The sequence below is a fragment of the Mauremys reevesii genome, linkage group 18, assembly GCF_016161935.1.
Source record: "Mauremys reevesii isolate NIE-2019 linkage group 18, ASM1616193v1, whole genome shotgun sequence".
Classification (NCBI taxonomy): Eukaryota; Metazoa; Chordata; order Testudines; family Geoemydidae; genus Mauremys; species Mauremys reevesii.
Genome location: NC_052640.1, coordinates 21,885,652 through 21,896,827, shown reverse-complemented (window position 1 = coordinate 21,896,827; position 11,176 = coordinate 21,885,652).

The window sequence follows — 11,176 nt, the reverse complement described above, 5'->3', positions numbered from 1 at the left end:
AAAATTAGAGTTTACATCCATTCCAAACTTTTTGAATAAAATCCTATGAATGTGACTTTGGATATTCTCATTATCTATATAAATGTCCTATCTTTTTTCTTTTTTTAATCCGGTCGAGGTCTTGTGCATTATGTGAAAACAAATATTTCCCTTTTTCAGTTTAAAATGTTACCTTTCAATTTTAACAAATATCAGACAGGAAAGTGATTTTAAAACTATTAGTTTTGCAAAAATTGTAATTCACAGTTTGAGATCGTGGGTACTCCTGAATTCTTTTCCAGCTCCCAGCTCTACTGCATACTCAGGGCTTATCTACACTTGAAAGGCTGCAGCAGAGTGAAGACATTACTTATGCTCATGGGAGGGTTTCTCCAGTCAGCATAGGTAATCCACCTCCCTGGAAAGGATATGCATGCCATCTGTTGCTCCACCACTGTCCGGGAAATCCCATTACTGCAAATCTATCCACTATGTCCTGCACATTGAGAGTCACAGTCCAGGCAATTAATGGCCCTGCACACTTGCATTGCAACGTCCCCCACAGTGGGTTTCCTGACTCCAGATTTATTCCTGACTGACAGGTAGAAAACTGACTTTGCAAGTTTCCACAGTGTGATCGCCATTTGCTTCTCCACTGTCAGTGCAGCTCTCATGTTGGTGTCCCTGCACTGGAAAGCTGAGGCAAGCTCAGCCACAGATTGAAGAATGTGTCTTTGCACATCTGAAAGTTCTGCAGACACTGGTCTTCATCCCAAACCTGCATTATGATGCAATCTCACCAGCCATAGCTTATTTCTTAGTCCCAGAAGCAGTGTTCCAACATCCGCAACTGTTCCGTGAACGCCACCAGCAACTTTTAATTGTTTCTGGCTATGCCCCACAGTAATCTGTCCTCCAAGGCATCATCTGGTTCCCCACTCATTTGGTTCTTCTTGTGGCTCTGCAAATACTTCAGGATTGTAAGCCCTGTGCTTCCAATGCTCATGACAACAGTGCTAAACTGTGCAGACTCCATGTTTCTCTCAGATATGGGGGACAGCAAGGAGGGACACACAGGTTTATGAGATTTTTTTAAAAGGCATGAAAATTATGGGCCACAAATAACATTATGGGATGGAGACAGTTGGAAACTGGGAAATTGACCCCATACTCCCAGTCACTCCTGCGCAATTCATTCTGTGGTCCTACCATGCATTGCTAAAACTTCCAAAAGACAGTTTTCTGGTCGGTGGTGAGCTGCACCATTGGCACCGACTCCGTGGATGCTCTGGGGTTGGAGCACCCACAGGGAAAAATTGGTGGGTGCACCGACCGGCAGCTCCCCGCCCAGCTCACCTCCGCCTCTGCTCTGCCTTCGCCTCCTCCCCTGAGTGCGCTGCATGCCTGCTTTTTCCCCCTAGCTCCCAGCGCCTGCGCTGCAAAACAGCTGTTTTGTGCAGCTGGGAGGGAGCAGGGAGGAGGGGAAATGCAGCGCACTCAGGGAAGAGTCAGGGTCAGGGTGGGGATTTGGGGAAGAGGTCCAATAGGGGCAGGGAGGTGGTGGAGTTGGGGCGGGGACTTTGGGGAAGGGATTGGAATGGGGGCGGGGAAAGGGTAGAGTCAGGGCCACAATACCATCTTCACTCTATTTACTCAACTTCATTGTATTGTTATGGATTGGTTTAAACCCCCATTTAAACTGGTGAGCATGATCTGCCCCTCCCATCAGACTAAAGGAGGGAGCAGTTAAATTCCCCTTTGTTTAGTAATAAAAATAGACACCCCTACCCCCACAGACCTCCATGGCAAGGCTGAGCAGAATCTTGGCCATGTAGGCTGAGGGGTTTTCTGGGGATTCAGAGAATGATACAGCAAACACAGGAGGAGCTAGGGCATTGATTGATGGAGCTGTGTGTGCCTGTGTTTTTGAGAGAAGTAGGAGAAAACACCAGAGAGCAAGGGCAAAAAAGCCAAGCACACATAGTCAGACCAAGACTGGGATCATAGCCCTGAGAAAAGCAAAGAGAGAGAGCTTTTAGACTAACTGGTGCTGACTGGAAAAGGGGTTAGAACTGTGAGCAGACACTGTCTCTTGCTTGATTCCTGCTGTTTGTAAATAAACAGGAATGCATCAAAGAAACACCTGACTCCATCACCAATGTTTCCTCCTATCTAGAAGAACCCACAAGACCCTGAATTTTTGGCTAACTGGATGGGTTAAAAAGGGTAGTAGAGGTAGGGTACCTTCTCATTCTCCAGAACAGATTTGCAAAAATATTCAGAAGCCACAACTGGGACCAGAGCTTCATAAAAGCTCAGTTCCCATGTCTGAAGTGGCAAAATTTTCATAAGTGCTCAGCAGCACACAGCAGCTCCTGTTCAAATTAATAACACAGCTGCTACTCTGAAACCTGTTAAAATGTTGATACTTCGTCTAGGAGTCTAAATGGGAAATGTTGGGTGCTAATCTCTTGAAAATCTGACTCTTAAAGTGTTTAGATACTAGTGATAAGCAGAGTATAAAAACCTAGACAGATGGCTAAGTGTATCTCTAATCTGTAAAAAAAACTATGTAAAATGGTACCATCTTTCTCCACAGATTTCAACCTTCTGTATGTTCAGAGTCATATCTACTTCCTTTAGTGATAAATATGTTTTTTTACTGCTTTTTTACTCTTGTTAAGCTCATCAGAGCAAACACAGTGTTTGCTGGTGGAATGACTAAGCAGAAGAAAAACATGGTTACAGTAAGCAAGGTCTTTTTTCCAGTGGTGAGCACTCACAACAAAAAAGCAAAATACGCTTGTTGGCATGTTACTTAAAGATTATGGGTTATATTCTCAGCTGATATATATTGACATAGTTATACAGAAGTCAGTGGAACTACATTATTTTAAACCTGCAGAGAATCTCCTCAAATTGTGCAGAAAAGTTGTAGGCTCACAAAATTTTCCTAGAAGTTGTAATGTGTATGTCCTGGATTTCCTACAAATTCTCAAAAGGGATCATTAAATTCTATGTAATAATTCTTTACTATTATAATATACTAATGATTAATACTAACAGTAGATTATATTAATAACTGCTAGAATACTGTGTCTAGTTCTGGTGCCAATAATTCAAGAAGCATGTTGATAAATGGGAGAGGGTTCAGAAAAGAGTCATGAGAATGATTAAACGATTAGAAAACATGCCTTATAGTGACAGACTCAAGGAGCTCAATTTATTTAATGTAACAAAGAGAAAGCTAAGGGGTGTCTTTATTACAATCTATAAGTAACTACCTAGGGAACAATTATTTAACAATGGGCTCTTCAATCTAGCAGAGAAAGATATAAGACAATTCAATGGCTGGAAGCTGAAGCTAGACAAATTCAGACTAGAAATAAGGCATACATTTTTAATGGTGAGAGTAATTAATCACTGGAACAATTTACCAAGACTTGGGGTGGATTCTCCATCACTGACAATGTTTAAATCAAAATTGGATTTTGTTTAAAGATATGTTCTATTAATTATTTTGCAGAAGTTCTATGGCCTTTGATAAACAGGAGGTCAGACTAGATCAGGGTTTCTCAACACATGGGTCAGGACTCAGGACACAAAATTGGATTGCCAGAATGTTTCAAAGGGTCGTGTGGCAGTTAGCTCCTATCCCATGGGACTGGCTGGGCTTGCTTTCCTGATCCAGACACTGCAACCTCTGGGGTCCCAGCACCACTCAGGTTTGGCCCAGCTGTCATGATGCTGGGAGTCCAAGGTAGGCCAAATTTGAGTGAGTGGCACTGCAACCCCATGAGCCAGGTGACAACTCCACTCACGCAAATTTGGTCCAGTCAGAGGTGTGGTTGGCAATGCAACCCCAGAGGTTGCAACCCCCAGAGCAGAGAGCCAAGCCCAGACCACAGGAGCTGCAGGAGCCATCACTGTGGGGTGAGTGCCAGACATGACCCAAACCAGGTCTGTCCTTACCCATATGCAAACTACGCAGCTGTGTATGGCACCAGGAAATTTGGTGCCCTAAATTTCCTGGTGCCCTACACAGCTGCATGCTGCTCCAGTGGCCAGCCGATCCTCTGGCCAGCTGAGCCAGCCAGGAAAGCTGCCCCTGCACCTCATCCACCCCTTCCCCAAAGCCCCCACCCCTGCCCCACCTCTTCCCACCCCTGCTCCGCCTCAGCCCCGCCCCCACTCCACCCTTTCCCCAACACCCCCACCCCTGCTCCGCCCCAGCCCCACCCCCATTCCACCCTTTCCCCGGAGCTACATCCCAGGGGATTGCACTCACCAGGCAGCAGGAAGTGGAGTGACCTGTCCCCAGCCCGCTCCACTCTGCCGGCTTCCAGCTGCACTGCCAGTGAGTGCTGGGGGGCGGTTCCCCCCTGCCCCCCAAGTCCCGAGGTTGGGAGCCAAGGGAACAGAGAGGAGCGGTCTGGGGTCGGGTCACTCCACTTCCTGCCACCCCGGGAGTGTGGGGTTGGACCTGCCCTGCAATCACTGGGTGGCAGGAAGTGGAGCGACCTGGCCCCAACCTGCTCCACTCCGCTGGCTCGTGCTGGGGGGCGGTTTCCCCTCTGCCCCCCAAGCCTGCTTCTGCCCCCCTGCAGAGGCCTGGGGATGCCCCCCCCCCCGCTGCGGAGGCTTGGGGACCATGCGGGGGGGCTGAGTAGGGCACTAAAATGTCTAGGGATGGCCCTGACCCAATCCCCCAGGGGGGCAGAATCTGACTGAAACCAATCCAGGGCCTCCACCCACAGACTATTTGTGGGTTGTGACAGGCCATAAACATTTACAAATGGGCCCTGAGGCCAAAAAGGTTGAGAACCACTGGACTAGATCACCATGGTCTCTTCTGGCCTTAGAATCTATGAATAGTAGCACCACAAGGACCCAGCACAGATCAGGCCCCAGTGTGTGTGGCACAGGACAGACATATAGCAAAAATCAGCCTTTGTCCCAAAGATCTTACAATTTAAATAAATTCCATGTATGGTTTGAATCCCATGACACCTCACTACACAATTTTCTTTGATGACACCTACCTTACTCTAGCTATCATATTCACCTTTCCCTGCAGCTCTCTGCTGAGGGTGAGGTATACTTTAATGTTGTTGATTAACAAGCAATGCTTTCATGTTTTTGTTTAAAGCCCTTGTATCTCCTATACATTGGTGTTTCCCGCAGTCATCATCAAAGCCCTTTTTTTCCAGCTCACCATTGTTTAAGGAATGCTTAGAAATTTGCTGCAGCCAGCAAGTTCAACCTCTCCCTGTCACCACTTATTTATGGGCATTTCTAAAGATAGCAGTATGTGCTGATCAAACTGCAGGATGCTGAATGGTTTATTTCTACAATTCCAGCATTCTGTCTACTGTTGGAAGAGGCACTGACTACACTGCAGATGCCACACCTCCCCAGTGCACACCCCAAGGCTATCCATAGCAAAGAGAGGTTCTTCCTGGTAGGTACAGAACCCCTGCTTGCTGTGAGAGCCCAGAGCTAGGGGATGTGGCCAGGCATCCCCTATGCTTGGCTATCCCCCACTGCTTCAATATCCCTAGGGTCATGGCACCTCAGAGCTGCCCTAACTGGCATTGGGGGCCAAAGCAATCTCCAGCTGCCCAAGAATTGTGATGATACATTGAGGAATTCATGCCATGGTTCAAAATTGATCAAGAGCAGATAGGACCCAGACAAGATCCTCACTGACCTACAACCCTCCCATTTTGCACTATCTCCCTGGATGGGGCAATAGTGAATAGAGAGAGAGTCAGTTCCTGTTTCAATGGTTTTGTTGTGGGTCTGGGAAGCATATTTTGCTTTTTAAAGTTACAAGCAAAAAAAGTCTTTCTTGACCCGTTAACTGTTCCGTTACATCACATTGTTTGTTAGGAAGAATTCCTTAGTTGACCTTATGATTTGCAGAGCTCCAAGCTGCTAGTGGAAGTGAAGGGAGATCAAGCTATAAGTTGCTTTTGAGAGACTCTAAAGTAACCTCTGCAATCCTTTTCCTTTTTCTGTCATGAGAATAGCCATACTTTGCTGAGGTTACCTTCACCCTACAGCTCACAAGAGCATGGAGTTGTAAGCAGTTGTGTTGCTTATGGGTGACACTGAGCATATATCTGGATTTGATTAGCATGAACAAATATTTGTATTTCAGAGTGAGGTGGATCAATACTCTTGAAACTCTTTATGTAGCTTTTAATTTCTGCAGAGAACTTCCCATCAAACAACTTTTCGAAGGGCTCGCTCACATGCTGCCCCCTATGCTAGTTGCTATTTTGGTCAGACACAGGGGAGCCAGGGTAGGGAAGGGCTCAGATCTGGGAACAAAGAGATTCCTAATCATGGGACTCTCACCAGCAACACTAGCTGTTGTTGGGCGCTTAAGCAGAGAGTGGAACAAGGTAACACAGAAAGCCTTGGGCCTGGCAGAGATACTTCCTTCATGTTGCAACAGCAAAGATGGGACTAGACATGTGCCAAGAGATCAGACAGGAAGGAGAAGCCCTTATGCAGCTTTGCATGAACTCCCACTACAAATAGGTGAACTTCAGGCCTGTGTCAGATAAGCTTCCAAATGTACAGCGGCTTATCTGGAACCTTATCCTATATTGACTACATGAACACGTGTGCAAAGAGGGGTAAAATGCTACCAAATCAGAATTCTCCACTCATCCCAGTGATAACATTTTATATCCACTTTGCACTCACTGGGATAAATCCATCCCTAGTGTAGCTCCATGCTACTCCAGGTATGGATCTGGCACAATGTGCGCAAAGTGGGTGTAGAAAGCTACAAACAATGTGAATGGAGAATCAGGCCCATTGAGTCTGCAAATATGGGCTGGAAAACTCTGACTCCCAGCACTTCTGATTCCAGGAGGAAAGACATTGTTAAATCTTGTGATGTATCTGTTGTAAACTGATAACATTCCAACCAGCAATCATTGCCTGTGTTCAGTTCAGTAGCTCTTTCCCAAATGCACATGTATCAGCCAATTCAAAAGATAACAAATGTAACAATGGTTGAATCTCACTAATCTGCACTTTGCTGAATTGCCAAAAAAAAAACCCAGTCCATTTTTCTCCACCTCTCAGAAAAGATTTAAATGCAGAGAGTGTCATGAGCTGCCACATTGCTAAGATTTAACTTGTTTTACAAACCACACAACAGAACATTTACTAGAGCATTATGATGTACATAATTAAAACCAAACTGCCATTGTCAAAATAAATTAACTAAGCACATTTTGTGATATGTCATCCTTTATTATTATTTATGTACGTACCTGCTAATTCACAACATTCAGTAATTTTCAGTTAATTTCTCTGCCATTAGTGTGAATTAACCATGTTCTAATCTGCAGCTGATCTGCTGAATGGATGACCTGAATAAAAAGAACTTTGAAAAATTAACCCCTTCTCCCACTTCTGTGCTGCTATAGTGTTTCAGTGTAGACATTACCTATGCTGATGGGAGGGGTTCTCCTGTTGCTGTAGTTAATTCACCTCCCCGAGAGGGGGTAGCGAAGTCAATGAACTTCCATCAACCTAGTGCTGTCCACACTGGGGTTAGACCGACGTAACTATGCCTCTTGGGGGCTATGATTTTTCACACCCCTGAGCGACGCAGTTAAGCTGACAATTTTCTAGTGTAGACCAAGCCTTAGTTTTCCAAAACTGGGGCCTGGTCTACACTAGAAAATTAAGTCATCTTAACGACTTTACTCAGGGGTATGAAAAATCCACCCCCCTGAGCAGCATAGTTAAGCCAACCTAACCCCCTGTGCATCAGCACTAGGTTGTCAGATTCTAGCCAGGAGAAGGATGGGTGTAGGTGGGAAACAGCAGCAGCAGCGCAGCCTCTCCTACCCCATGGCGGGCTATGCTCCCCGCCTGCCCCTGCTGCTGCAGAGGCTGCTGCCATGCTGGGTTCGGGCCGCCCAGCTCCTCCCAAGTGGCGCCCGGTTCCTGCTGCTCTCGGCCAGCAGGTGCGGGCCCCAGCCGAACCCAACCCCTTGTGTCTCCTCCGCAGCGGCGCCTCCCATCCGCTTCCTCCCGAGTGGCCGCAGTGGCAGCAGCCGGGGAGCTTGAGAGGAGTGGCCCTTGGGCAAGCGGGGGAGACTCTGAGGTGAAGAGGCTGCTGGGGCGGACCAAGCGCTGAAGACTGACAGGTACCTGCCTCTGCCCCATCCCGGCACCGCCTCCCCCCAGCCCAGTGAGTTACCTGCCCCACCAACCTCAGCGCCCTGCCCCACACTGTCAGCCACCCCAAGCTCGCTGTGACACCAGCACCCCTTGGCAAAGGGCGCCCTGATCTTCACAAACAGTTGTCACCGCAGGCCTGACAAACTCACTGCACCCCACATGTGTCTTACAGGGCACTTACCCACAAAGAGGAACGTGGAAGGGATCTACACAAGGCTGGTAACTTTCAAGAGTGAGAATCTTTGTGAGATTTGTGCATGGGTAATATTGAAGGAATAATAGACTTACCTTAAAAGTCTGCTTTATAGGCTTGGAGTAGAAATTAGTTACCAGGGGATAATGGCCCTTTGGGTCAAGGAGGATTTGTCACCCTGCCTAACCTGGCTGGTGATGCAATGGAAGACTCAATTGTTTAGCTTTGCACAATAGTAAGACTTTGAATGGGACACCATCAGAGGCAATGGCAAACAATTTAAACCCCTTAAAGGTCAAAAAGAAACATTACGAAGTCGTTACCCGTTCTGACAGGCTGTTTATAATGCTACGTTTACTAGTTTTTGGAGGTTGGGGGGTGGGAGGGAGGGAGGGGAGGAGGGGGAGGGGGAGGGCAAGGTGGAAGTTTCGCCTAGGGCTCAAAATATCCTTGCACTGGCCCTGTCTCCTAATGACCATCAAGTTCAGAACAATTCAAGCTTTCACAAAGACTTTACTGGGCATATATATTTCTACACAATAACACTGTGTACAATCAGTTGATTCAATTGGTTATTCTTTGGGATTCAGACCCACTGTTCTCTGCTGAGGGTGTCTGGAGCCTGATTGTCACAAGCAGCAATCATTAAAAAAATCAAGATATAACAAATGGAAACATGTGAAAGTTGATGGTAAGGACAACAAATTAACAGTTAGGAAATGCAGACAATGAATAAGGCAGACTAAAGGTGTAAATGAAAAACCAATGGCCACTAGGATTAAGGCCAATAAGAAGAAATTATTTAAGCATATCAGGAACAAATTAAATCCTAATAACCCCATATATCCAACAGCATATAGATAAGCATGGTAAAAGTAAAAAGCAGCAAAGAGTCCTGTGGCGCCTTACAGACTAACAGACGTATTGGTAGATGTAGTCTATAAGGTGCCACAGGACTCTTGGTCGCTTTTTACAGATCCAGACTAACACGGCTACCCCTCTGATACATGGTAAAAGTGTCAATTATGATATAGAAAAGACATGAGTATTCAATAAATATTTCTGTTCTGTATTTAGAAAAAAGTAGGATGATGTACTAATATCTTCCAATGTTAAATACTTTCTATTCTATCAGTAAATAGGGAGAATGTTAAACAGCAACTATTACAGTTAAATATTTTTATGTCTGCTTGACCAGATAACTTGCACCCAAGAGTATTAAAAGAATTGACCAAGGAGCATTCTGAAACACTGTTGTTGATTTTTAACAAATCTTGAGACACTGAAGTTCCAAAGGACTAGAAAAAAAGCTAAAGTAATATCAGTATTTAAAAGGGGTTAACACATTGACCCAGGTAATAGGCTGACATCAATCCCAGGCAAAATCATGGGAAGGCTGATTTGGGACCCAATCAGTAAAGAATTAAAGGACATAGAATTTTTATTTAAAATAGTCCTTTGTCAAACAAACCTGTTATAAGTTTAATGTAGATTACAAATTTGGTTGATAAAGATAACTGCTCACATAATAGACTTCTGTAAGGCCTTTGACTTAGTTCTGTATGACATTCTAATAAAAAAAATAGCACTATACAAAATCAAGGTAGCCCATATTAAAAGGGTTAAAATTGATTAATATGAAGATTGCAAAAAGGCAATTGTAAATTAAGAATTGTAATCCAGTGTGAGTATTTCTAGTGGGGTCCTGCAATAATTTGTTCTATGCCCAAAGATATTCAATGTCTTTATCAATAATTTAGAAGAATACATAAAATAATTCCTGGTGAAAGTTGAGGATGACACACAAATTGGTGCAGTGGTAAATAATGATAGAGACAGGTCATTTATATAGGTTGATTTACATTTCTTGGTAAGGAGAGTTCATTTGAACAACATGCATTTTAATAAAATCTAATACAAGGTCATACATCTAGGAACAAAAAATGGAGGTCACAACTGCAAAATGGAGAACTGTATCCTAGAATGCAGTGACAATGGAAAGGGCTTAGGAGTCATGGTAGATAACCAACTGAACATGAGCTCCCAGTGTGATGCTGTGGCTCAGAGGGCGAATGGTATCTTTGGATGTATAATCAAGAGAAGATCAAATATGACTCAGGCCTTGGCTACACTTGCGTGTTATAGCGCAATAAAGCTGCCAAGAGCACTCTACCTCACTCCCCGTCCACACTGGCAAGACACTTAGAGCGCTCTGACTCCGCAGCTGGAGCGCTCCTGGTACTCCACCTCCCCAAGAGGAATAACGCTTGTTGCACTCTCGCTGGAGCACCATGGTGCCAGTGTGGACGCCTAATGCGCTCTGATTGGCCTCCAGAAGTGTCCTACAATGCTGTTCTAGCCACTCTGGTCATCACTTTTGAACTCTGCTGCCCTGTCCTCAGGTGACCAAGCGTCAGACCCGCCCTTTAAATTCCCTGGGAATTTTGAAAATCCCCTTCCTGTTTGCTCAGCCAGGCGTGGAGTGCTATCAGCGCATCTTTCCAGGTGGCCATAACTCCATGCGCCAGGTGATCCCCAGTATGGAGCAATGGCGAGGTGCTGGACCTCATCAGTGTTTGTTGGGAGGAATCTGTGCAATCCCAGCTGCGCTCCAGCCGTAGGAGTTACGATACCTTAGGGCACATATCAAGGGCCATGATGGACACGGGCCATGACCGGGATGCGGTGCAGTGTCGGGTTAAAGTAAAGGAGTTGCGGAATGCCTAACGCAAAGCCCGCAAGGCTAATAGCCGCTCCGGTGCTGCCCCCACAACCTGCAAATTCTATAAA